The sequence below is a fragment of the Octopus bimaculoides genome, chromosome 7 (assembly GCF_001194135.2).
Source record: "Octopus bimaculoides isolate UCB-OBI-ISO-001 chromosome 7, ASM119413v2, whole genome shotgun sequence".
In the NCBI taxonomy this organism is placed as follows: Eukaryota; Metazoa; Mollusca; class Cephalopoda; order Octopoda; family Octopodidae; genus Octopus; species Octopus bimaculoides.
This window is the reverse complement of record NC_068987.1, coordinates 47,575,435-47,601,984: the sequence shown is the minus strand read 5'-3', so window position 1 is coordinate 47,601,984 and position 26,550 is coordinate 47,575,435. Positions and strand designations below refer to the sequence as shown.

At 37.7% G+C, this 26,550-nt stretch overlaps 1 protein-coding gene and 2 long non-coding RNA genes across 4 annotated transcripts in view; 2 read left to right on the top strand and 1 right to left on the bottom strand.

Annotated features, from left to right (window-relative positions):
* Nucleotides 1-15,703, bottom strand: part of LOC128248373 (uncharacterized) — a 68,941-nt gene extending 53,238 nt beyond the window's left edge. Inside the window, exon 1 of one of the 2 annotated variants that reach the window (XR_008264608.1) lies at nt 15,017-15,703. This is a non-coding gene — a long non-coding RNA (uncharacterized LOC128248373). The remainder of the gene's footprint in view (nt 1-15,016) is intronic. The other variant, XR_008264607.1, reaches the window with a different exon arrangement.
* Nucleotides 3,357-6,778, top strand: LOC128248374 (uncharacterized). Its single transcript, XR_008264609.1, has 2 exons — nt 3,357-4,720; nt 6,619-6,778. It is a non-coding gene; the product is annotated as an uncharacterized LOC128248374 (long non-coding RNA).
* A 10,474-nt stretch (nt 15,704-26,177) lies between the features above and the next one.
* LOC106882484 (zinc finger protein 271) overlaps nt 26,178-26,550 on the top strand; it is a 7,707-nt gene continuing 7,334 nt past the window's right edge. Inside the window, exon 1 of the mRNA XM_014933179.2 lies at nt 26,178-26,449. The gene's annotated coding sequence lies outside the window, so the exon portion shown is untranslated. The remainder of the gene's footprint in view (nt 26,450-26,550) is intronic.

Sequence of the window (26,550 nt, the reverse complement as noted above, 5' to 3'; positions counted from 1 at the left end):
TTTACAAAGCTAAAGGTTAATCATAATAAACAGTACCAAATCAAGAAGCAGATTTTCTCTTTCTCTCTTTGTAACTGAGATACTAGTAGATATGTAGTTAAGTGGAGCAAAAAAAAAACATGTTTAATTAAAATTACACCATTAGCTTTAATTCTGATCAAGAAAGCAAAGAAACTGACTCTAAGATCCAAACTAATTGAACATTTAACTAACCCTTTAGCCCAAATATGCCTCCTGTTTTAAATTCAAACTAGCTAGGTCTAGCCTCTCACACCTACCCTACAATGTCATCCTAAAAATAGACAATGATATCATCAAAATCTCAAAACTATGAGACAATACATAACTAATTCAAAACAATATGAATAAATAAGCTTTACATTTGACAGAATAATTTGAACACTTAAAGGTTTATCCTTTTTAGATACTAACCTGTTTGAGTGCCCCTGCTTCTACAATGTGCACTTCCTTTTTAAAGTGGTCTAGATTAAAACCTTCCATCAAAATTTCCTGTTAATTTACATTCCAAACACTAGATTAATAAGGACAAAGTTGATATGATATGCTTGAGAAGACCTGTTGAGTCAAGTAAAACCAAAATTATAGCCGTAGCTAGTGCCGCCTGATTGGCTTCTGTGCTGGTGGCTTGTAAAATGCACCATCTGAACGTGGTCAATGCCAGTACTCCCTGACTGGCTCGCATGCTGGTGGCACATAAAAAGCACTATCCCAACATGACCATTGCCAGGTCTGCCTGACTGGCTCCCATACTGGTGGCACATTAAGAGCACCATCCAAACGTGGTCGCTGCCAGTGCCCCCTGATTGGCTCCCATGTTGGTGGCATGTAAAAAGCACCATCCAAATGTGATCAATGCCAGGGCCGCCTGACTGGCTCCCTTGCTGGTGGCATGTAAAAAGCACCCACTACACTCTTGGAGTGGTTGGCATTAGGAAGGGCATCCAGCTGCAGAAACTCTGCCAGATCAGATTGGAGCCTGGTGCAGCCTGCTGGCTTTTCAAACCTCAGTCAATCCATCCAACCCATGCCAGCATGGAAAACGGATGTTAAATGATGATGATGAATTCAAAAGCGGTGTATTTGAATAGAAATAGAGTAAAGAAAGGCTTAAATATGGAAGGAACTCAGAAAATTTATCAAATGGATATGTCTGTATTAAATGTCTTGTGTTGACACAAGGAAAGGAAGTATCTGTATGTAGGTAATAAAATGGATATAGAGTTACTTATAAGCTTAAAGAAATTTATTTCAAATCATTTTTATGCTGACATAAAATTAGGTATGTATGAAATACAGTAATTAAAAACAGTACATAGAGAATTTTAAAAATGCATCTCCCTCTCCTGCAAAGGGCTTTCTTTGAAGCATACAAGCCTCCTTAAATTTGTGTTATATTCTGTATGTAATAAAATTTAAATCGTGTTCACTAACCGTTTTACACTGAAGAAAACCAATGTATTGAGATATAAAAATATTAAAGTCTATAATAAAAAAACATACTTGAATCTTAGTAGACAAACAAAAGTATTAATATCATGTGGGAGTGGGGTTTGTCACAAAAATGGTGGTACAATAGACCAGTCAACTTAACATGTGTTCAAGAAGAAATACAGTTATAGTAAGAGAAGGCTCTATAGTTTTGCTGTAAACAACATCTCTAGTGTTGATGGCACAATAAATGCCCCTAGTCTATACTGCAAAGTGTTTGCTGTTTGGAAAAGGATCCAGCCACAAAAACATGCAGCAAAAAATACATAGTATACACAATAACACAGATGGGTTCCTTCTGTCACTCTTTGTGCCCAGATGACAAGGGTTATGATGAGTAATTAGACTCACCCTACTCATGCTAACATGGAGAAATGGCTATAAAATTATGAAGATCATTATGATGATGAGATTTATCGTCATCATCAGTATCACCATCATTTTTACATCCACTAGCAATGCTACACGGTAGTGAGACATGGATCCTGAATGCAGAAGACATGTGAATGCTAGAGAGGAATGAAGCTAGTATGCTCCACAGGATGTGCAATTTCAGTGTACATGTGTGACAGAGTGCTAGTGCATTGAAAGAAAAGTTGGGCAAAAGAGGGATTAGATGCAGTGTACAAGAGAGAAGATTGCACTGGTTTGGTCATGAGATGTGCATGGATGCAGAAGTTGCAATTACTTAAAGTGGATGGAACTTGTTGAAGAGGGAGACCCGAGAAAACATAGGATCAATTATTGAAGGCTGATCTCAAGACAGTGAGCCTTATGAAGGAAATTACTAATGACCAAGATATCTGGTGCAATCCTTTACTGAAAAATATCCATCAGATTTGATATTGCTGCTGGTGCCACATAAAAAGCACCTGGTACATCCTGTGGAATGGTTGGTGTTAAGAGGAGCATCCAGTCATAGAAACCATGCCAAAACAGACAATGGAGCCTGGTGTGGACCCTGGCCTTACCAGCTCTGGTCAAATCATCCAACCCATGTCAGCATGAAAAACAGACATTAAATGATGATGATGATGATTTCTATACAAACATGGGTTACATGTTTTGACAAGATTGAAGAGGTTAAAAGACCATGTGTTGCTCTAGTGTCTCAGTGATGACATGGTTTCTACAAATGGATCTCTTCCCTAATACTAACCACTTTACTGTTGATGAGGGAATATTCCTTAAATGATCAGAAGGGAAAATCAAAGTCATTGCTAAGGGAAATCAAGACATAGGAAAGCAAAATGAACAATTGCCTCTTGTAAACAACCCACTTTCTGATGTTACACAGGCATCTTTTATACTTTACTTGTTTCAGTCTCTGAACTGCATCCTTGCCTGGTATTTATGTAGGTCTCCTTTTGCCAAACCACTTAGTTACGAGGTAATTAACAAACCAATACCAGTTGTCAAGCGTTGGTGGGAGACAAATACAAATTCACACACACACACACATGAATATGTATGTATTATATATGTGTGTGTATACACACACACACACACACACAACAAGCTTAACAAGCTTCTTTCAGTTTCCATTTACAAAATCCACCCACAAGGCTTTGGTCAACCTAGGACTATAGAGGAAAACACTTGCATAAGGTGCAATGTAGTGGGATGGAACCAAAGACCACATGGGTGGAAAGCAAACTTCTCATCATGCAGCCATGCCTGCACTTATAATAGGATTTTAAAACATGACTATTTCAGAATGTAGCTACAAAATTGCCAAATTTTACAAATGAATTTTAGTTTCCTAGTTATATAAGTATTTAAAATTCTTTATATTTATCAACATAAATCTTTACATAAATCAATTATTCTTCTTGAATCTTCCTTAACAAAAACTTCCATCACTATCATCATCATTTTAATCTCCACTTTTCCATGGACTTATTAAGACAAAATTTTTGTACAACCAGATGATATTTCTGTTGCCAACCCTCACCTGTTTGCAGGCAAAGTTATATTTATCCATGGCCAGCCATATTTTCCCAGAATATTGGAAAATGACACTGCTTATATGACAATGATATTTATTCACAACCATCACACAATATCAAGACAAGGAGACATAAACATACACACAATCACCCTCATATAAATGAGCATTCACTTACTCATGCACCCAGACCCACATTCATAAATCCAAAACCACCCCACCCACACACACACATGTATACACATATGTATATACACGCATACACACAATGGGCTTTTTCCGGTTTCCATGTACCAAATCTACTCACAAGGCTTTCATCAACCTGGGGCTGTAGTAGAATGCATGTGCCTAAGGTTCCCAAGGTGGGACTGAACCAAAAATAATGTGGTTGGGGTATGAACTTCTCAACCACACTGCTATACCTACACTTATAACCATGCATGAGCCTACATCACATATTTAAAAAGAATATGATTTGTATAGTTGCAGATGTGGCTTGCTTCCCAAGAAGCTTGCTTCCCAACCACATGGTTCCAGGTTCAATCCCATTGTGTGGAACTTTGGACAAGCATCTTCTACTATAGCCTTGGGCTGACCAAAGCCTTGTGACTGGATTTGATAGACAGAAAGTAAAAGAAGCCCAATGTGTGTGTGTGTGTGTCTTTATGTCTGTGTTTGTACCTCCATCACTGTTTGACAACTGGTGTTGGTCTGTTTATACCCCTGTAACTTAGCAGTTCAGCAAAAGAGATCAATAGATTAAGTACTAGGCTTTTGATTTGTTCGACTGCATGGCTGCAGTCAAATGACTGAAACAAATAAAAGAATAGCTATTAACATTGTCATGACACTAAAAGCTGTGCTTCAAGGATTTGTTTATGTCCCAATGCTGGCAAATAACACCTGTTAATACTTTCCAGGCACTGTTTTAATAGACTTCTGTAGATTATATGAAGAAAAATTACTCTTTTTATGGGGGAAGGAAATTTTCCCTCTGTTTTTCTGCAATATTTAGAATGCAATTTGTCAACTGTCTCAACCCACAACACCATGCTTACATGGAGCTAATTTATATCAATGGAATTTATGCAACAGCTGCCTGTCTTTCAAATAGGACATTTTACATGATTAATTCACGTGGGACATGTGGAATGTTTAACCTGGTTAAAACACTACAGAGTGAACAATAGATCCATAATCTTTGGAGCCACTGAAAGCTTGAAAAGTTCCTGGTTTTGAGTAAAAGAAAATACCAGAGTATCAGTTAATTATGATTTTATTTCCCCTCTCAGATTCACACACTTATTGCAGCTTTCCTTCAGTTTTTATAAGTCCTGTAAAAGAACTCAGGTTGGGTCTCAAACCAGCACTGCCAACTAATAAAATACTCTGTATACAGCAATGACATTAGCTTCCATTACTTGTGAACTGTATACATCTCATTAGTCTCTAATGATGGACTGGGCTGTTGACAGCTGCATGGTTTTTACCAGATACATATGGATGCCCTTCCTAGTGTCAATCACTTTGCAGAGTGTACTGGGTGCTTTTTTTTTTAATGACACCAGCACTGGCAAGATCACTGAATCCTCACATAACAAAACCCCTAAATTGAGGGAGATGAAAGTATGATAGAGGGACATGAGCATGAGTCTTGCTGAGGAATAAATATGTGGCTTCCCCATCTGGAGAGAGAGAGAGAGAGAGAGAGAGAGAGGCACAGGTACAAGGTGAATATGAGAGAGAGAGAGAGAGAGAGAGAGATGAGGCACAGGTACAAGGTGAATATGAGAGAGAGGGAGAACAGGACAGAGAAACAGAAAGATGGGTAAGCAGTTAAGTGCACTATATATATGTATGTGTACATTTCATCATCATCATCATCATCATTTAATGTCCACTTTCCCATGCTTGTATGGGTCAGAAGCAAACACCATCACTTGTACATCAGTAATTCTTACTTGTGACAATTATGTGATGTCAAAATAAAAGGTACATACTCACACACGTGATGGACCTGTGTGTGTGTGTGTGTGTGTGTGTGAATACTTTTAAAACTGTACTGACCCATGGCTCTAGACACTAGCATAGCTGTGAGGTGGGGTCCACCCCGGGCAGCACTTTCAGGTCTGTTATAGACAATATGTGATTTTTGTGGGGTTCAAGGGTGGCAAATAGAAGGACCACCCCTGGCGGCACACACTCTAGCTACACTAGTGGCTCCAGATACTGATGGCACACTTGTGGTTGAGCAGTAACTGGTGATGTTTGCTGATGTTTCCTGCGTTTTCAAATTCTGGAATAAAAAAGCATCCCTTATTTGAAGAACACGTAAGAGTTGGTGACTGTAAGAATGGTGTGTGACAGGGAGGAAGGTATCTTCAAACTGGAGATCCCAGGTTTAAATGTTTGTAACAGAGTAGGCTCAGTAAAATGCATTCTAGGTGTCACATAGTGTCATTAAACCAAACAACATATTAAGCCTACCACCCTTGGCAGGATTTGAACACACAACGCAAAGAACTGGAGCAAATACTGCATCTGACATTCTCTCTTATATTCACCTTCTTGTACCTTGAGAGTATGCTCTGATACCTCATCAATTACACTTTTATCTTCTTTCCAGCTACTCACATCCACCCTTATACAATACAGGGTAGCCATGTACCTCTTCTACTGCAAAACATCTGTGCCTGTCCCTCTATCATAATTTAGTGTCTCAGCATCTGGTAATGAAGCCACCTCCCTCTCTACCACAAACCTATTTAGTCAAGGTGGATTTTCCTTTGTGTTAAAAATTAGTTGGCAGCCTCACTAGCCAAAAAGTTCACTGTGCACTCAATAAAGTGGTTGGTGTTAAGAAAAGCATCCAGTCATAGAAATCATGCCAAAGCAAACATTGGAACATGACACAGTCCTCCAACTTATTGGATCTTGTTGAACTATCCAACTCATGCCAGTATGGAGTACAGATATTAAATGATAATGATGATGATGTATTAGAGTTACAGAATTAACTCTGTGTGAATATATGTGTGTATATGTAAAAGGGGGTGTGTGTGTGTGTGTGTGTTCAATGGAAGTGGGGTGGTTAACATTCAACATTGAAAAGAAAAATCAAACTGCGTTTCAACTCTGTGTATTTGGTATTTACTTACCAGCTCTTGTATTTAGTCATGGCCAGCATTATGTGACCTTAAGTTGGACAAGAAGGAAGGAAAACTTGAAAATTCTTTTGAAGGAAACAAGCAGTCAAAGGATGTTAGTTGCGGATAGACTTTTCACAAAAAATTTAGTAATAAAAGAATTATTAAACCAAAATCTTGCTTTTGTACCTTATTTTATATAAAATACTACAATTAGCTATAATTTTTGATGGCACGGGGCCCAGCTAGTGACATATAAACACAAAGTTTTATCCCCTGTCTTTTCATTTACTTTAGGTTTTGAAACATCTCAATACAAGCAGTTGCAATTTAGTTACCTGACCCTGCGTATGTGTTGTATTGCTACAGCTCTCCATACGTACATACATACATACATACATACATACATACATACATACATACATACGTATATACACACACATACATATACAGGGGTTGGACAAAATAATGGAAACACCTAGCATCATAGCATCATAATTTTGAAATATCTATAAAACCATCAAAAGCTTGTTTATTTTTATGTTCTTTGATTTATTATTAGTGTTGCTTGATATGTTTTGCTAAAATTGCTGTTTCTTTTCAGATATCACCAGAAAAAGATATTTACAATTCATTAAAATGACAGATCTATCGGACTTTCAAAGAGGTCAAATTGTTGGTGCTCGTATGGCAGGCATTAGTGTAACAGAAACAGCCAAAATGTTTGGTGTATCAAGAAGTACTGTCTCGAAAGTAATGACAGCCTTTGAGATAGAGGGAAAAACCTCCTTGTTGAAACAAAACTCTGGAAGAAAACCAAAACTTTCAGATAAGTGACTGTTGGACACTTACGCAAATTGTTAGAAAGGATCACAAAAGTACAGCTCCCAAAATTACTGCAGAGCTTAATGACCATCTTAAGAGCCCAGTTTCCATAAAAACTGTTCGCCAGATTTCATGAGAGGGCTGCAATCAGAAAACCACTACTTTCAAAAACAAACATTGCAAAGCATTTAGAGTGGAGTAAAAACCTACAGAATTGGTCCCTAGAGCAGTGGAAGAATGTTATTTTCTCAGAAGAGTCATCCTTTACCTTATTTCCGACCACTGGCCAAGTATACATGTGGAGATAGCCAAAAAGAAGCATTTGATCCAGACTGCTTTCTTCCAACTGTTAAACATGGAGGAGGATCTGTGAGGATCTGGAGACCTATATCTTGGAAATCCACTGGCCCAATGGTTTCCTTCCATGGCAAAATTAATAGTCAAGACTATTTAAGCATTTTATCTGATCGATTTCATCCTATAGTTGCAATTTCAAGGTGTTTTCATTATTATGACCAACCCCTGTAATATATATAATTCATGTTTCGGTGTGCATCTATTTAGCAAAGACCAATTCGCATAGTCTAAACACAAGTATAACTGGAGTCTCTTTTTCACATAGCACCAGATGTACAACTCCATGTTTGTTTTAATTATGACAAACAAACTGAAGAACAAATTATCAAAAGAAACAATTCAACTCTGACAGAGTGTATCAGAGTTTATCATGAATCACCTACCTTCTCTGAAAGACATACCATCTGCTATCCTGATTTCTCAGAATATAATACATGGGATAAAAGCAAGAAAATATAAAATGAGGAGAAAACTAACATCTACTCCGTTCATCATCATCATTTTACTGCCTACATTGCCATGCTGGCATGGGTTGAACAGAATTTGTTGAATCAAATTTTCCAGGGTTGGATACCCTTTCTGTTGCCAACCCTCACCTGTTTCCATTAGAGTTTCAGAAAAATTGCAGGAAGTTCGGAGTTCAAACCCCAACAGAGGCTAAGTTTACCTTTCATCACTTCAGGCTTGATAAAGTCGAGTACCAATCAAATACAGGTGTTGATATAATTGACTAACACCTCCCCATCAAATTTCAGGTTTTGTGCCTAGTGGATTGGAGTACATTAGCAGAATCATTAGGGCATTGAAAAAAAATGCCTTTCACAGTATTTGTTCTGGCTCTTTGTATTTTGAGTTCAAATCCTGCTGACACCGACTTTACTTTTCACCCTTTCAGGATTGATAAAATAAAGTACTGGGCTTGATGTAAGGTAATATTTCTCCATGCAGACATGTTTTTCACAGGAGATTCGAAATGAAGGACATCACTTGTATGATGCTGTGGCTTATTTAGAATTATCACAGTATGTCAGGACAAGGCGACACACACACACACACACACACACACACAATGTGTGTGTGTGTTTATGTATGGTACATATGTATGTGTGTGTGTACATATGTAGTAGTGCTAACAGGCTATTTTCATTTGTATTCATATGAAATTGCAGGTATGATTGCATGTGTGTGTATGTGACTTTGTATTTGCAGGACTCCTGCTTGTGCTACAAATAATTATTTTCTGAAGCAAAAACAAAAAAACAGTTAATGATTATTTTTAATCTAGTTTATTTTTTTGTGCAGGAAAGACAGTTTTAGATTTTAGAGAATTGAGTTTAACCTCAGCATATCCATCCATCCATCCATCCATACCACCCACTCTAATCCTGAGAAGATTATGGAGGTAGAGTGCTCAGGTACTTCCTCCATAGGGTCCTATCAGAAGCCACTATCATTACACTTTCCTGCTGGATTCCCAAGCATGACCAACTGAGACTATGGATATTATCCAACCATCTCATCCTCTTGATCTACTCCTAGTCCGCCTGCTAGTTGGCACAGCTTGAAGAATCCATTTTGCAATTATTTCCTGCAACATTCTAATCAAATGTCTGTAGTTCCAGAGCTGTGACTTCTCAATGCAGAGAAAAAGTTGTTCAACCCAGAGAGACGACCGTGATCTTTGAGCTATGCACCCTCAATTTATCACTGGTTCTTATTTTTACCAACCATAAACATGATTCATTTCTAAAACATGCTAAAAACAAGAATTCATATGAGTTGATAGCAAGTCTCAAAATGGGTTTGAACTTGGAGCCTATGGTTATATAACTAAATACAATAAGGTTCCTTTGTCTGCAGCTCTGCTGATTTCACTATTCATCAGTGTTAGAGATAAACAAAAAAAACACTGATTTCATACATATGAGGCATGTTCTGTACCTCATATGACTATGTTGATAAGATATTTGTTTCCAAACCACATGGTTTCAAGTTCAGTCTCATTGCATGCCACTTTGGGCTAGTGTCTTTTACTCTTGTCCCAGACTGACCAAAGGCTTGTGAGTGAATTTGGTAGACAGAAACTTAAAGAAGTCTGTTGTGTGTGTGTGTGTGTGTTTACATTATGCTTTATGGAAGTTTTAACTTTATGATCATTAGTCATTATGATATTAATCACTAAGATAAGCACCTTCAACTCTGGAAGCAAAGTCAGCACCAGCAAGGTTTGAATTTTGAATGGTGAAAAATGTAGCTAAACATTGCAATGCATTCAGATTGGCATTTTGCCATTTGGTAGCATTCACCTGTCAATATTAATTTCTAAATTTGGTCCAAGGCCATAAAAATCAGGAGAAAAACAGTCAAATCAACCACCACCACCACCACCACCACCACTACTATCACCATTGCTACTACCACCCAGGATTTATGTTATTAAGCATAAAAAGAAAAAGAGAAACAAAAACATGAAAGTTAATCCCAAGTATAATTTGAACTCAGAATATAAAAGAATTTAATACTGGAAGACATGTCTGAAGTTTGACATAGTTTGTCCTCTACCACAATTTATAATAGAAATAAAAAAAAAACAGTAAAGATGGTGGGGGTGATGATGATGATGATAATGATGTCTTTTTCATCTACCTTTAGCCTGAAGCAAGCAATGAAACACTGTTTGTACTTCTCAACAACAACAATACCCACAGTCATTACCATCACCAGCTATGTTTGTTGCTGCTGTTACTTTCATTGTTGTTGTTGTAATTGTTGCTTTCATTGTTGCAGCAATTGGTTTCATTGTTGTTGTTGTTGCTGCTGTTAGTGTTGTTGTTTATGGTACAGGCATGGTTGTGGGGTTAAGAAGTTTGCTTTGCAACCATGGAGTTTTAGGTTCAATCTCATTGTGTGTGGTGTATCGTTAATATACATGCAAACATTGATTCTGACTTGTCAAGGAAGACAGTAATTCCAAACACAATCTGACTTGAATTTTGACAATCATGATTGCTCTTTACTTTTAGCTACCCACATTGCAGATTTTTACTTTTAGCTATCTAGTTTTGGTTCAGCATGTGATGGTCAAGTCCATTTAGCTTTATGCAGATTGCCCACCCATTAACATGATAGACTAGTCTAGCATTTTTAAAGTTTTGAATTAAAATCTTCCACCAAACCTTAGCCACAATTTATGTTCCTAACACTAGATTAATGATAACTAAGTTATTTTACTAAATTCTTTGTTATATTTAAAGTAATTGAAAGAAGCAGAGAGCATCTCAAAATAAATACAGTAATGAAAAGGTTAAGGGATGATTTTCCCTCTAATATGGGAGGCAGGTGAGTTTGTTACGAGTGAGCTTTGATCTTTGATATGAAATCAGTTTTTACCAATTTGCAGTTTTCAGCAAGGAGAGATTTGTAACCAGAACCTTTGACACTACGTTTTGTGTTTCCTCTAACATTTAACTTCAATTTCGAGAAACATTGTGAAACCATGTAAAGTTTTTAATAGAGTTCCATTTGTTGTGTCAGTTGATGTATTCATTTTAGCAACAGAAATAAATGTTGCAGTGTGGTAAATTTTAACTTGTCTTTGTATTTTCTTATTGATATTCACCCTGACTTATTTTAATCAAAAGACATTGTATTATCAGGCCTTAAACCACATTCATACAACAACCCAACTTGCTAAAATACCATTGACTTCAGTATTTGACTGGCACAAGGTGGCATCAAAAAATTCCTGGACTGCTACAGAGACATTGTGCATGCTTCAGCAAGCTTATGGTAATGAGGTAATGGGTCGTATGCAATGTTTTGAGTGGCACAGATGCTTCAAAAGTGGAAGAACATCCTTGGAAGATGATGAGTGATCTGGAAGACCTGCTACAAGTGTCACCCCTGGAAATGTGGTATTGTGCATCAAGAATTCTTCCCCACCAGAGCCAGATCATCAATTGCGAGTTCTACTGTGACATTTTGAAGTGTTTGAGGTAGGACATTTGGTGAAAGAGACTGGATCTGTGTATTCTTCATGATAATAATGTACCCTATCGACAAACTATCCTCACTTGTCAGCTTCTCGCCAAAAACATGGTATTGCTTGTGCACCTGCCCTATTCACCAGATTTAGCATCTACAGACTTCCATCTCTTCCCCAAGAGACAACAGTCGCTGTTTTAACACCATTGTTGAGATCCAGAGCAAATTGCAAAAAGTCCTCAACTCACTTATGGAAAACAACTTCCAGGCCAGATTCCAAAAGTGACAGGAACTCTGGGACCAGTGTATTGCTGTGCAAGGTGAGTATTTCGAAGGAGACGATGTTAAAACTTAGGTAAATAAGTTATTTCTTATTAAACATAACTAGTCCAGGAACTTGTATTGTTAGTTTAGAGGAAGGAAGAAAGCCATTGTGTTAACAATAAAAGGAGCAAGAAGAGAAAAAAACCTGTATGTCTCTGTATGGAGCCTGTTTTGAATGAATCTTCCAGTTAGTCAAATAGCCTTCTTCTGGATGCTGTCTAGGATGTTAATGTGTTTAACAGTAATAGCATCCCAAATATATGGGAAGTATTCAGTGAAGACTACATTTAAGCTCTGTATATAGTTACTGGTCAAAGCTGGAATATCTTCTGAAGTTGAAGAAGCCTAATTTTTTGAAAGCAGATTTGGTCATGTTATATCAGCCTCAGTATATTATTAGTCTATATATTTTATCAATATTTCCCCACTCTAGAAGTACTGAAAGCTAAGTCAACTCCAGTGGGATGTGATCACAGCATCTTTACAAATCAAAGTAAATAATCTTAGTCTTAGATAAAGCTTCATTAGTCAATCCCTATAGATTGTTAACCCCAATGGAAAAGGCATGAATGACATAAAATCTTATCAATCTCTCCTGTAATTTTGGAGTAGTTTGCTAAAGTAAGAGACCTTTATTTCCTTATGATCAGATATCTTTCATACAGCCAGTTTTTAAAATCATTAATCCCAATAAGAAAAGCATGAACATCACAAGATCTTATTATCCTCTATATATGTGGCAATTGTTTTTCTTATTTCTTTTGGTTATGCTTGGACCAAAGACTAAACCTTTTTCAACTATATAATACAAACTACAACAACAAAAACTAAGGCCTTAAATGTAGATTCACTGGTTCTGCAGGTTCTCTATATACTGTTGTTAATTGTAATTATGTTGATAAAAGTAACTAAGTGTGGGTGTTGGCAGCAATGTTAATATGTTGACTTAGGTATTTGGATTACGGTATGAAGTTCATATCATAAACACATGCAAATACAAAGTCACACACACATATGCAATCATACATGCAATTTCATATGAATACAAATGAAAATAGTGTGTTAGCACTACTACACATGTACAGGCTAACACACATATACCATACATAATTACACACACTCTGTGTGTGTGTGTGTCACCTTGTCCTGACATACTGTGATAATTCTAAATGAGCCACAGCATCATACAAGTGATGTCCTTCCTTTCAAATCTCCTGTGAAAAACATGTCTGCATGGAGAAATATTACCTTACATCGGGCCCAATACTTTATTTTATCAACCCTGAAGGGGTGAAAAGTAAAGTGGGTGTCAGCAGGATTTGAACTCAAAATACAAAGAGCCAGAACAAATACTGTGAAAGGCATTTTTTTTCAATGCCCTAATGATTCTGCTAATGTACTCTAATCCACTGGGCACAAAACCTGAAATGTGATGGGGTGGTGTTAGCTAATTATATCAACACCTGTATTTAATTGGTACTCGACTTTATCAAGCCTGGAGTGATGAAAGGTAAACTTAGCCTCTGTTGGGGTTTGAACTCCGAACTTCCAGCAATTTTTCTGAAGCTCTAATGATTTTGCCAGCTTGCCATCCTATTAATAATTATTATTTCTAATTTTGGTACAAGGCCTGCAATTTTGAGGGAGTTTGTTGATTACATCAATCCCAGTACTTAACTGTTATTTTATCGTTATGCCTTGCATAACGATAATAATAATAGTCCTTTCTACTATAAGCATGAGGCCTGAAATTTTGTGGGTGGGCACTAGTTGATTTCATCAACAGGTACTTATTTTATTGAATCCCAAAGCATGAAGTCAACATCAGCAGAATTTGAACTCCGAAACACAGAATATAAAGATGGATGAAGTGCCACTAAGCATTTTGTCTGGCATGCTAACAATAATAACAACAACAACAACAATAATAATAATCCTTTATACTATAGGCACAAGGCCTGAAATTTTGGGGGAGGAAGCTAGTTGGTTACATTGACTCCAGTGTTCAACTGGTATATATTTTATTGACCCTGAAAGGATGGAAGACAAAGTCAACCTCAGCAGAACTTGAACTCAGAACATGTCCGAACATGAGGACCACATAATAATAATAACAATAATAATAATAATAATAATGATAATGATGATGATGATAATGATGATGATGATGATGATGATGATGATGATGATTTCAAATTTTGGCAAAAGGTTAGCAATTTCAGGGTGCAGGAGTAAGTTAATTACATTGACCCCCAGTACTCAGCTGGTACTTGTTTTTATCAACCCCGAAAGGATGAAAGACAAAGTCAACCTCAGCAGAATTTGAACTCAGAATGTAAAAAGCAGGAAAAAATGCTTCTAAGCATTTTGCCCAGCACAGTAATGATTCTGACATCTTGTCACCATAATAATAATAATAATGATGATGATGATTTCAAATTTTGGCACAAGGCCAGCAATTTTAGGGAAGGGGAGAAGTCGATTACATTGATCCCAATGCTCAACCAGTACTTGTTTTATCGAACCTGAAAGGGTGAAAGGTAAAGTTGACCTTGGCAGAATTTGAACTCAGAACATAGAGATGGATGAAAGGCTGCTAAGCGTTTTGCCTGGCACAGTAATATTTCTGCCAGCTTGCCATAATAATGATAATAATAATTCTTTCTACTATAGGTACAAGGCCTGAAATTTGTGGGGAGGGGGTAAGTTGATCACAATGACCTCAGTACTTGACTGGTACTTAATTTATCGACCCTGAAAGGATGAAAGGCAAAGTTGACTCCAGCAGAATTTGAATTCAGAACGTAAAAGATGGATGAAATGTCGCTAAGCATTTTGCCCTAATGATTCTGCCAGCTCACCATAATAATAATAATAATAATAATAACAATAATAATAACAATAATAATAATGATTTACATACCTTTCTTATGAATTTAGCCATTCAGTATGAAAAGTAAAACTTGTTGAAGGTTGACAAAAAACTTTCCCTGTGAACTGAAAGAGAGCAATCAACTCGAGCACCAGCTCAGAATTAGTGCGATAGTCCAGATGGTGTGATAAGTGTAAACTAAATAAATACTCACTCGATCTATGAAATAATATGAACTATTGTATTGTCTCTCCCTCTATCACTCATTATTCCACCACTCATTAGTTTTCCTCACCCTCCATCTGGTTTTCTCTTCCCTTCTGTCATTCTCACTTATACATATTCTGTTTTTGTTTTTATTTTTTCTCTATCTCTCACTTAGCTACCATATGTGTGTGCTTTCTCTCTCTCTCTCTCTCTATCTATCTATCTCTCTTTCTATCTATCTGTTTTCTCTGTCTCTCATATGCAATCTTTTTTCTCTCCCTCTCTCCATTTTCCTCCCTCTCTTTCTCCACCTACTTTTCTCTCTCTACCTATCTATCTGTCAGTGTAGCTAGCTATCATTAAATCTATCTGTCTATCTATCTATTTTTCTTAATATCTCACTTGGCAGTCTTATGCAATCTCTCTCTCTCTCTCTCTCTCAGACCTTTATACTAGCTACCTGTTCACCACTAACTTCTCTTCATTCTTCCTCCACCTTCCATTGTTTGCATGCTTTTTTTTTCTCTATGGGCTTTCAGTTGTCTTCTCTCTACTCTCTTTCTCTCTCTCTCTGCCAAACTCTCCCATCCAATTGATCAAACACTACACACACACACCCACACACACAAGTACAAGCCACTCATAGAAACACACATATGCGCACACACACAGCCCATACACTTGTACAACATACATAATTATAATCACAGCTACACTGCTGCTTTCAGTGAAGTCTTCCAGTACCTTACCTGCTTGCTACTGTTGTACTAAACTACTTCCTTTAATCCAACTATTTTCTAATGGAGACAGTTGGCACCTCCCATTTGCAATGTCCTTGCATAAGACCTACGTAAAAATACAATAAAATCTAGTTTTAACTATGGCTCTAGCTTTTTAGCAACAAAGAAAAGAAGGCCAAGGTAAAAATTTAACAGATTTCAAATTTTTAGCACAAGGTCAGCAATTTCAGCGGAGGGATACGTCAAGTACACTGACCTCAATGCTCAGTTGGTACTTATTTTATCAACTCTGGAAATATGAAAAGCAAAGTCGACCTTTGCAGAATTTGAACTCAGAACATAAGGACAGACAAAATGCTGCTTAACATTTTTTCCTGGCATGCTAACAATTCTTTCAGCTCACTGCCTTATTTAATGGAATTATTGCCAGAATTATTGTAAGGATGTGTGACCTACTGGTTAGGGATGTTGGACTTGCAATCACAAGGTTGTGGGTTCAATTCTCAGACTGAGTGGTTGATGTGTTCATGACTAAAACACTTCATTTCGTGTTGCTCCAGTCTATCAGCTGTAAATGTGCACTAGCAACAGTTAGGGTGAGGTGGAGGGGGTGATCCTGTGGTGGATGGTGTCCTGTTCAGAGGAAGTAAATATTGTACTTTGAAATAATTATGTGCCGTGGAAACTGGGATAAAACTCTAGCTTAACCATTTTTGTTAGTTTGTTTCAATTAATTTTGAAAATAATGAAGAATTTAGTAAAACTTTGCCTTCATTAAGCTGGTATAAAGACAGAGTGGCCAGTATCAGCCAAAAATGGGCTGAGAAGAAGCTATCCTTGAAAAGTCAGACAGGTATGGCTACATGGTTAAAAAGCTCACTCTGGACTTTGTGGTTCTGAGTTCAGTTTACTGAGTAATTCATTGGGCAAGTATTTTCCACTGCAGCTTCAGGTTGACTAATACTTTCTCGGTGAAATTTAGATGAAATTTGTTCAGATAACTTAAGATTAAGGATTAACTTTCAATAACCCTTGGCTATGGTGGATTAGTAGCATTATCAATTTGGGATAAACTCCTCGCGTACTGCAATTAGCAAAGCTTATCTGTGGTACAGAAGAAGCTGTAAAACTTCTCCACAGACATGTTGCTGATTTGTGGATTTACATCAAACAGCTGTTGTTGCATGCCACTCTTTGCTGAGCCCATTGCTATTATTGTCTTAACACTTTCCTTTGGTAGAGAAGCAGACAGTTTTCCATTGTCTTGTCTATAAGAAAGAAAAACAAAGAAGAATCCTGGATGAAAAGGCTAAGGACTTGGCTTTTCCTTTTTGGCTAAGCCCTCATTAATTTTTTCAAGTATCACTTGGAAAAATGGTTGTGGGAGAAGAAGTGGCTCTCTCTAGTAAATTGTGTGGATGGGAGTAGTGAGTATAGTTGAATGGGCTTACTTTAATCCTTTAGCATTTAAACTGGCCATAATTGGCCCAAATATTCTACCTATTTTATGTTCAGACTGGCTATATCCCACCTCTCCCACCTATCCTACAATGTGATTCTAAAAATAAATAACCACATCACCAAAATCTCAAAGATGCGAGATAATGCATGGTCAATTCAAAACAATGTGAATAAATATGCATTACATTTAACAGAGTAGTCTGGAAGCTAGAGGATTAAACATTCAGGTGTAGACTGGAGACCACAGCTTGGAGAGTGAACTAACTCTTTAATCTGCAGAATTTCCTGGGTGACTTTTGGTAATTTTTTCCTCATTTTTAGGACACATATACAATAATTTTTATATCATATTTATTTGTTTCTATTTGTTGTTGCTTTTCACATTCAGTCTAACTCCCACCCACATCATTTTGTAATTTGTAATGTCCTCCATCTCCCTTGTGGTAATAAAATAAATCATTATCATTTCATTCTGAGTTCCTGCTAAGGTTGACTTTACCTCATTTTGTGGTGATGAGGAAGAGATGGAGACTGGGGAAAGATAAAAATAAAGGAAAAGAAAATAAGAATGAATGTGCCCAGAGAATAGGCATGTCATATGTTAGAAATCTTCATTAAGAAGCACATAACCCCGTGGAGAGTGTGAACTTCACAGTTGTCTAAATCTGTACTAAGAACCTATTGGAAGATCCAAATAAACTGAATGAGAATGAAGGTAATATTGTACTGATTAATGAACTGAAGAAGTTATGAATGAATGAAGTTATTGTATACAGTGCTCAGGTGCACTACAACTCAGCAGAAAAAGTAGTCAAAAGTATATGAGCAGTACATAGAATAGTGCACAGGAAGCCAAAAGTAAATGAGCTGTTAATTAAAAAAAAACCGGGGGGGGGCAGTTAATTTTAAAAAATGGGGGGTGGCAAAGTGGTGAATTTCAGGAAACATGGAAGTTTTGAAGGATGCAGTGTCCTGACAGCCAAATACTGATGCAGGTAGTTTATTCCATACTTCAGCAATCCTGACCATCAAAAAATGTTTCTGAAAGTCGTGGGTCTGTGTTGCTTTTTGATTTTGTAAGTATGTCCATGAGTGTTAAGACAAATGGAATTCAAAAAGGTGTCCAAAGGTTGTTGTTGGAAAGATGGTGGATAAGCTTGTGGATGTCTACCACATTAGTTACCATATGTTGGAGCTTTGGTGTGTCCATGCCAAGGGAAGCAAGACATTCAGAGTATGGTAGATGTCTGATGGCGGGTGTTCATCTGGTTGCAAGTTTCTGAACGGTTTTCAGGAGATCGATATGCTGAGCAAAACAGGGGTTCCAGACTGGTGATGCAAACTCTAAGTATGGACATACCATAGCCATAAGAGTAGCTGACAAAGGTCTTACTGAGAGATGCTAAGACACCCTTGGCCTTTTTGACAATTTTAGAGATGTGGTTTGTCCAATACAAATTGTTGTTAACAATAATGCCCAGATAACATTCATTAGCAGATTTCTTAAGATTGGTGTTGTACAGGGAGTATGTAAAAGCTAGGTTTTTCCTCCCAAAATGCAGGGTGGTACACTTGTCCCACAGCTAACTTGAGTTGCCTATCACTAATCTATTGCTGTACTGTATCCAGATCTGATTGTAGGAAAGATCTATAGCATATAGGATCTGTTCTTTTTATCTCAAGTTACAGCTTGGTGTCATCTGCATATTTCAGCACTGTAACATTCTTCAAGCTGGCATCTGTGTCATTAATTCTTCAAGCTGTGTCTAAGAACGAACATCTATGGTACACTAGATGCCATCTCATAGGGTGAAGAATGTTGTCATAAAACCATGACTACCTCTTCTTGACCAAGAATGAAGGAGTTCAACCAGTTATAAAGATCATCTTTCACTCCCATTGCAGAGAATTTTACCATAAGTCGTTTATATGGTACTGAATTGAAGACTTTAGCAAATTCAAGATAGATAACATCCACTTATGAGCTGCCATCAGTGATTCAGGTGTTGTCTTCAAGAAACTTGATGAGTTGGCCACAACAGCTGGAGTTAGGGATAAATCCAAATTGTGAGGGTTGAATAAGGCTATGAGAATTCCCAAAGTTCCAGAGTGTTTCCCTGACACAGGATTCCATCAGTTTGGTGATGCAGCTAGTAAGACTGACTAGAGAGTAGTTGACAGGTGATGTCTAACAATTTCATGGCAGCAGATGACAGGTGCTACCTAACAATTTAATGACTACTCTGTGTAACATGATTTTTGTCCTTGGATAGCAACTGTTATTTCCTAATTGCTTACCCCTAGAAAGTACGAAAAACTGCTAATATTACCTTCAAACTTTGCTTTTGTTACATTTATTCAAACCCCAAAGAATCCCTCTCAACACATGGCTATGATGCTCCCACCACTGCTCCTGCTCATGATCAGAGATGCACATATAGTCAGCCACAAACAGACAGGCTCAAGTAATTAAGGTCAAGCAACTAACAAGAAAATCTGTGGTATTGAGCAGAATATTTGTTATAACAAAATTTCTGCTGCAGCAACTCAGTGCTGAATCTGTCTGAAATGTAATAGAAAATAGTTCAGTTTCAAATCATTGATGTCCAGGTCACAAAAGCAAAATTTGAAGGGAATAGCTGTCATTTCCTTTAATTCTTAGATTGAAGCAAATAAAAAATGACACTTACTGACCAAAGACACCAAAAAAATATTATAATAAATTTGTTACACAGTGCTATCAGTAAAAACGTTACAAATCTAAATATAGTTAACAAACCACAATAAATGAAAGGCATCACAGTTCACTGAAACTTGAAGATGTTCACAGGCAAATTAAGAGGACTCATTTTGCTGAGGGTGGTTGATTGGAGAGTGACCTGAGCTGTGGGATACCTTGATCCTTCTTAGATGAAGGCTTTTTTATTCCTCAGTGTATGGGTCACTTTTGTTTTGAGTAACTAAATTTTAAACCTGTTTTAATACATTTGTCTGTTTTATAACCCATTTTTATAACAGGTTTTGTATTGTGTGTCTACAATAAAGAAGGAAATATTTACTGTGAACAATAAAGAGAATTATTATTATTATTATTATTATTATTATTATTATTATTATTATTATTAAGGCAGTGAGCTGACAGAATCGTTAGCACACTGGGCAAAATGCTTTGCAGCATTTTGTCCACCCTTACGTTCTGAGTTCAAATTCCACTGAGGTTGACTTTGCCTTTCATCCTTTTGTGGCCTGTAAAATAAGTACCAGTTGAGCACTGGGGTGAGTTTAATCGACTTTACCCCTCCCCTCAAAACTGCTGGCCTTGTACCAAAAATTGAAATCATTATTGGGGTGTTGCATTCACGATCACAAGATCATTGTTTCAATTCCTAGATCAGGTGGTGCGTTATTTTCTTGAGCAAAACACTTTATTTCACATTGTTCTGCAATCACCTTGACACCTGATGCATGGTACACCATGCACTTGTCCAGATAACATCAAGTTGATGGAGAGAGTGAACTAATGTACGACACATACATATGATAATTATTAACAAATCATTTGTGCCAGTCGTTCAGCAAAAACTGAATGCTCATACATTGTCTTAGACAGGAGAGGTCATCATCATCATCATCATCAACAACAAAAGGTGTCAAGCACTGAGATCAATGTAATCAACTTGCCCCCTCACCTCAAATTTCAGGCCTTGTGCCTATAGCAGAACGGATTATCATTATTAGTGACTCTTGTAAAATAAACACTTTCTTTCCTTGTTTTCTCTTTGAAACACAACCTTATTCAAGTTTTACCAAATGAAAATTTCTTTAGAGCACTTGCCAAACAGGATTTTAATTACATGAGGATGGTTTAAGCCTTACTTGATACTCCAAAAGAAGCAAAAAAGGTTGGTTTTAACAAATTTTATTTGCTTACATATTTTTACTACATTTCACATTCAAAATATCTACCAAATGTAACCTCAGTACAATGTAAAATAATACAGTCGCTAACAGGGCAAGAGAGATAGCACAAAAGCAAATTATACCACAGAATGAACAAGAAGAAAATAATGTATATCTAATAGATAAAAGAAATGTTTTGAATAGCCCAGGTGTGGCTGTGTGGTAAGAAGTTTGCTTCCCAATCACATGGTTCCAGGTTTAGTTGTACTGCGTGGCACCTTGGGCAAGTGTCTTCTACTATAACCTTGGGCCAACCAAAGCCTTGTGAGTGGATTTGGTAGATGGAAACTGAAAGAAGCTATCACATGTGTGTGTGTATATATATATATATGTGTGTGTGTGTGTGTGTGTGTGTGTGTGAGTGTGTGTGTGTGTGTGTTTGTGTCTGTTTGTCCCCCACCATCACTTGACAACTACTGTTGATGTGTTCACATCCCTGTAACTTAGTGGTTCGGCAAAAGAGACTAAAGAATAAGTACTAGGGTTGATTCATTGAACTAAAAAAATTCTTTCTGGGCAGTGCCCTAGCATGGTCACAGTTTAATGACTGAAACAATTAAATGATAAAAGATAGTGATAACAGGACTTGCACTGAAACAAATATTTTAACTCATTCATTTTGTAGTTGTACGAAGGTTAATCTCATCTCTGTCACAACACAAATTTTTAGACTTAACATGATTCCCAGAAAAAAATTAGTTCGGTGTCTTTTGTATAACCAAGCAGTGTCTCTTTATTGTGGTATCTAATCCAAGGGAGAGCAAAGAAAATATATTATGTCTGTGTTTCAAAGAGGATGTTCTATAGAGGGTTAGTGACAGACAGAAGTGATAACATTCTCTGGGAGATTCTAGTTAAGCCATCATCAACTTCTTCAAGAGACACTTAATGAGAAAAGGGAATATAGAAAAAGAAATACAAGGATCGGCTGAAAAGTTTATAGATTGACCAAGATACTCTCACAGAATGTGACCAAATGAGGTTTATATTGCAACATAGTCCCCTTTGTGGTCCACATAATTCTTCGATCTGTGATACAGTGTTTGGATCCTATTGATGAATAAGCCTGTATCCAATTGGTTAGAAAAGTCATCAACAGTAGATAAGATGTCATCATAACTGTGATACTGATTCCTAGCCAAATGTTTTTTCATGTTGAGGGACAGATGATTGTCAAATGGGGTCAAATCAGGAGAATAGGGAGCTGGGGTCAACCAGTTCAATGCCAGTCAGACACAGCAGCCATTGAAAGCAAGGACTTGTGTGCTGAAGCACTGTCCTGATGGAACAAGACCCCTTTCATCAGTTTTCCTTGGCATTTGATCTTGATAACCTTTCTTAACTGCCTCAGTAAGTTGGCATAGTATCCTCCATTGATAGTGTGGCCCTTTTGAAGATAGTCAATAAACACAATACCTTTTGCATTCCAAAAATTGAATCCATCACCTTCTCTGCAAATGAAACAACCTTGGCCTACTATTTCTACTGCATGGATGGTCTCTTTGTCTCTCGTTCAAAGTGATGAACCCAATACTCATCCTGGGTTACGAAACATTCAGGGAAACCAGCTGGATCTGCCTCAAACAATGTCAGATTCTCCTGTGATGTAATCAGCCTGGTGCACTTTTGATCAAGTGTCAGAAGACATGGCACTCACCAAACAGAAACTTTTGTCATGGCAAGTTCATTGTGCAGAATATTTTCAGGTCTCTCATGGGATATGTTAATAGCATTGGCTATTTGATTTATAGTGAATCATCTGTCATCCATTACTATATGATGAACACGATCAATGTTTTCCTCAGTGCTGGCAGTTGCAGAATGTCCAGACCTTAGGTCATCTTCAAAACTATACTTTACCCTCCTAAATTCAGCTGTGCACTTTTGTAGTGTTCATAAAGCTGGAACATCATTCCCTAATTTAGCGACCATATCAGCATGAATGTATTTGGGAATTAAACTCATTTTCTGTAGGTACTTGATAATAGCACAATGCTAAATTTTGTTACCACTAGTTACTTTGAAGTCTTCCTTGAACAGTCAGATGTCAGTTTACCTGGAAAGAAACAATGCAGTTATTAATAAGAAGAGCTAAAAATTAATGCATGCAAAATTTCACAGCTCTAACATCACTCTTTCATAATCAGAATATGAACTTTTCAGTTCATCCTCGTAGTTAACTCTGAACATGAAGTTGTAGGCTGGAGGTAACAATTAGAAGAGTGCGCTTACCCTTAGCAATCAGGATAATCTGTTATCTGTGGGATTCTCTAGTTGGTCTTCTTATTGAGACACACAATAATTTTCCTATCATTTTATTTATTTATTTGTTTTTTCTTATCACATTCAATGTAAAACCACCACCAATTTGTAATTTGTCATTGTAACCCCCCCTACTGTTATCCTTGTTGAAATAAAATGTCATCATCATCATCATCTTATCACCACCACCACTGCCATCATCAATATTGTTGCTATTATTATTTTATCATTTCTACTACTACTACTACTACTGAGCTGACCATTTTTAAACAAAAATTTCAACTAATAATATCCTCAAAATATAGCTATTTAAATTTTAATTATCATCACACAAAACAAGTTGTCTGCTAGTATTATGTTATTACTACTGTCATTATTATCATGAGTCATTAAGGTATTTTTTAATCAGATTTTTCACCTTTCAGTTCAGTCATACGACCAGATTAATCCAAATTTATTTGAGAGTTGTTTAAGGATAAAGGAAAGAAATAATGAAAGCATAAATGTTATTGATTAATCAATACTATTAGACAGGGATAATCTAAATATACACCTTGATAAGCAGAGTGGAGTATGGGAAGTTTATTTTCTTTATTTCATTTGGAGCTGTTGTTGTTGTTATTATTATTATTCAGTAGTCTTATTTTTATCATGTGCTTTCGCTGCACTGATGAGTGCAGCTCTGTGTGCCTTCGGTATGTGCTGTGGTTTGTTGTGGTGTTCTTATAATCATTGTGAGTGTACAGAATTGCTAGCATACTGGGTGAAATGCATAGGAGCATTTTGTCCATCCACTTGTTCTAAGTTAAAAGCCTGTGTGTGTGGCAACAAAGCCACCGTTCGTTCTCTGGTAACAAGGGCGCGAATTACTCGAGCCAAGTAAAATGTGTGAGGCCTTTCAGCAGCATTTTGCCCAGCTGTTCGGGACCAGTGGCAAGCGAGAACGCAGGGTGGACTTCAGTGCCTACCTGCACAGCTTGCCACAACTCTCGGCAAGAGAGGCAAGGTGCTGCGAAGGTGCCATCACGGTGGCAGAAGTGCAGGATGCGCTGGCAGAATGCTTGAGGGACAAATCACTGAGTCAGGATGGTCTACCCTACGAGCTTCACAGTTGTATGCCAGACTTGTTTGGAAACGTTTTGACAGCAGTGTACTGCAACTGGCAGCAAAACAGGAGCATCCCCGGTTTTGTGAGCCGAGGAGCCGTAACGCTTCTGAAGAAAGATCCAAACAAGGGGGACGTAATAGATAACTTTAGGCATGTAGCGTACGCCTAAAGGAAACCTCTCTGTCTCTGTTATATATACATAAATACGGATGTAGTAGATAACAGCTAGCCTTTGGCCGCACCTTTGGACCCTATTATGTTCACTACTCTGATTGGTTGGTACTGGCGCAATTTGTCTCTTGCTCTATTGCACGCCAAGATGCAACCCAACCAGGGAAACTACCTTTATGATATGTCACAGTATAGAATGTGGCCCTTTTGAGCGCGGGGTCCAATCGGGAGCAATTGGTCCATTCAGCTTAAGGCCAGCCCTGATCATAGGTTCGTGCCTTCGTAATGGAATACGAAGGTTTGAGTTCTTCTTCAGACTTTACGTTGTCTGGGGAAGAGCTGGTTAAAAGTCTGAAGAAAATAGACGAAGCAATGGAGGTGAAGAATTATGCAGAAGTGGTGAAAGAGAAAAAGCGAAGACATGTGTCTGGAGGAGTTGAGTAGATTCAAAGAAATGCTTAAAAGGGAGGGGAACGACATAAAAGTGTCCCTACCCCAAGAAGTTTTAAAAGAAAATGTAGGAAAAAAAAACATTTACAGGACGTACTCAGCAACAACAAGGAAAATTGAAATCATGTCAACCACTCAAGTCGAAAAGGCATTAAAACCAATCTGGCAAGGGATTTCTTACCTTGCCAGAGGAAGAAAGTTTGGAACAGTGGAGGTGCAGTTCCATGAGGTAGCTACTGCTAGGCTGCACTCGGCAGCATCCTTAAAAACGGATGAAGTGGTGCTTCTACCCATATACCTTGGTAAGCGTGCTTCCAGGGTTAGGGTAGAAGATATACCCCCAGAAATTGATGTAGCCTGGGTAGCAGCTGCCATACTGCTGGGCACGGAAGAGAAGGTAGTGGTCCTCCAGGCAACCAGAACGCCCCATAAGAACTGGCAAGGGCAGAGCCTAGATATGATAATCCAGGTGGCCCGAGAAGACCTTGAAAACATGGTCGAGACCATCACGGTCGAAGAGGTGACACTCAGGGTCAAAGTTGAAGGCAGGATACTGCGATGCTATGAATGTGGCCTGAAAGAGCACATTAGAGCGGGCTGTCCTCCACCACCCGTGAAGACTAAAGAGAAACCCGAGAGCATGGAGGAAATCTCGACTTCACCACCGACAAAAAACAGTACCAGCCCTGAGGAAAAGATGAATGTGGAAAAGAATAGATGGGAAACGGCTGGAAAAAAAGAAGAGAAGGAAAAAAGCACACTTTGTAAATGATGACCCCCATCCCACACCCACTCTACTCCAACCTCCTCCTACAAACACCAGCCCTCTCTTTGCCCCACCTGACACAAAGACAAGCACAAGCACACGGGAGCCCCAATCTTCCCCACCCTTGCCCTGTGAGAAAAAAATATGTTATACTGTACAACGAACAAAATGAAAAACTTTATAATGAGATAGACTCGTGGGACAGAGCGATAAAAGTGAATACAACAGAAGTTAGGGGATTGTCCAAGTACTTTCATTGTGCGATGGCAGACCCAGAGTATCTTTTGAGAGTAAAGGATTATGATGGGGACTTTGAGTGGTGAGTCAAGAAAGTGAACACCAGCACAATACCAGAACGGGTAAGCTATCTTGAACTTTTAAAGAAATTTAACATAGACATTGTTCAGAAAGATGAAAGTTAATGGTTACAAATATATATATATATATATATATATATATA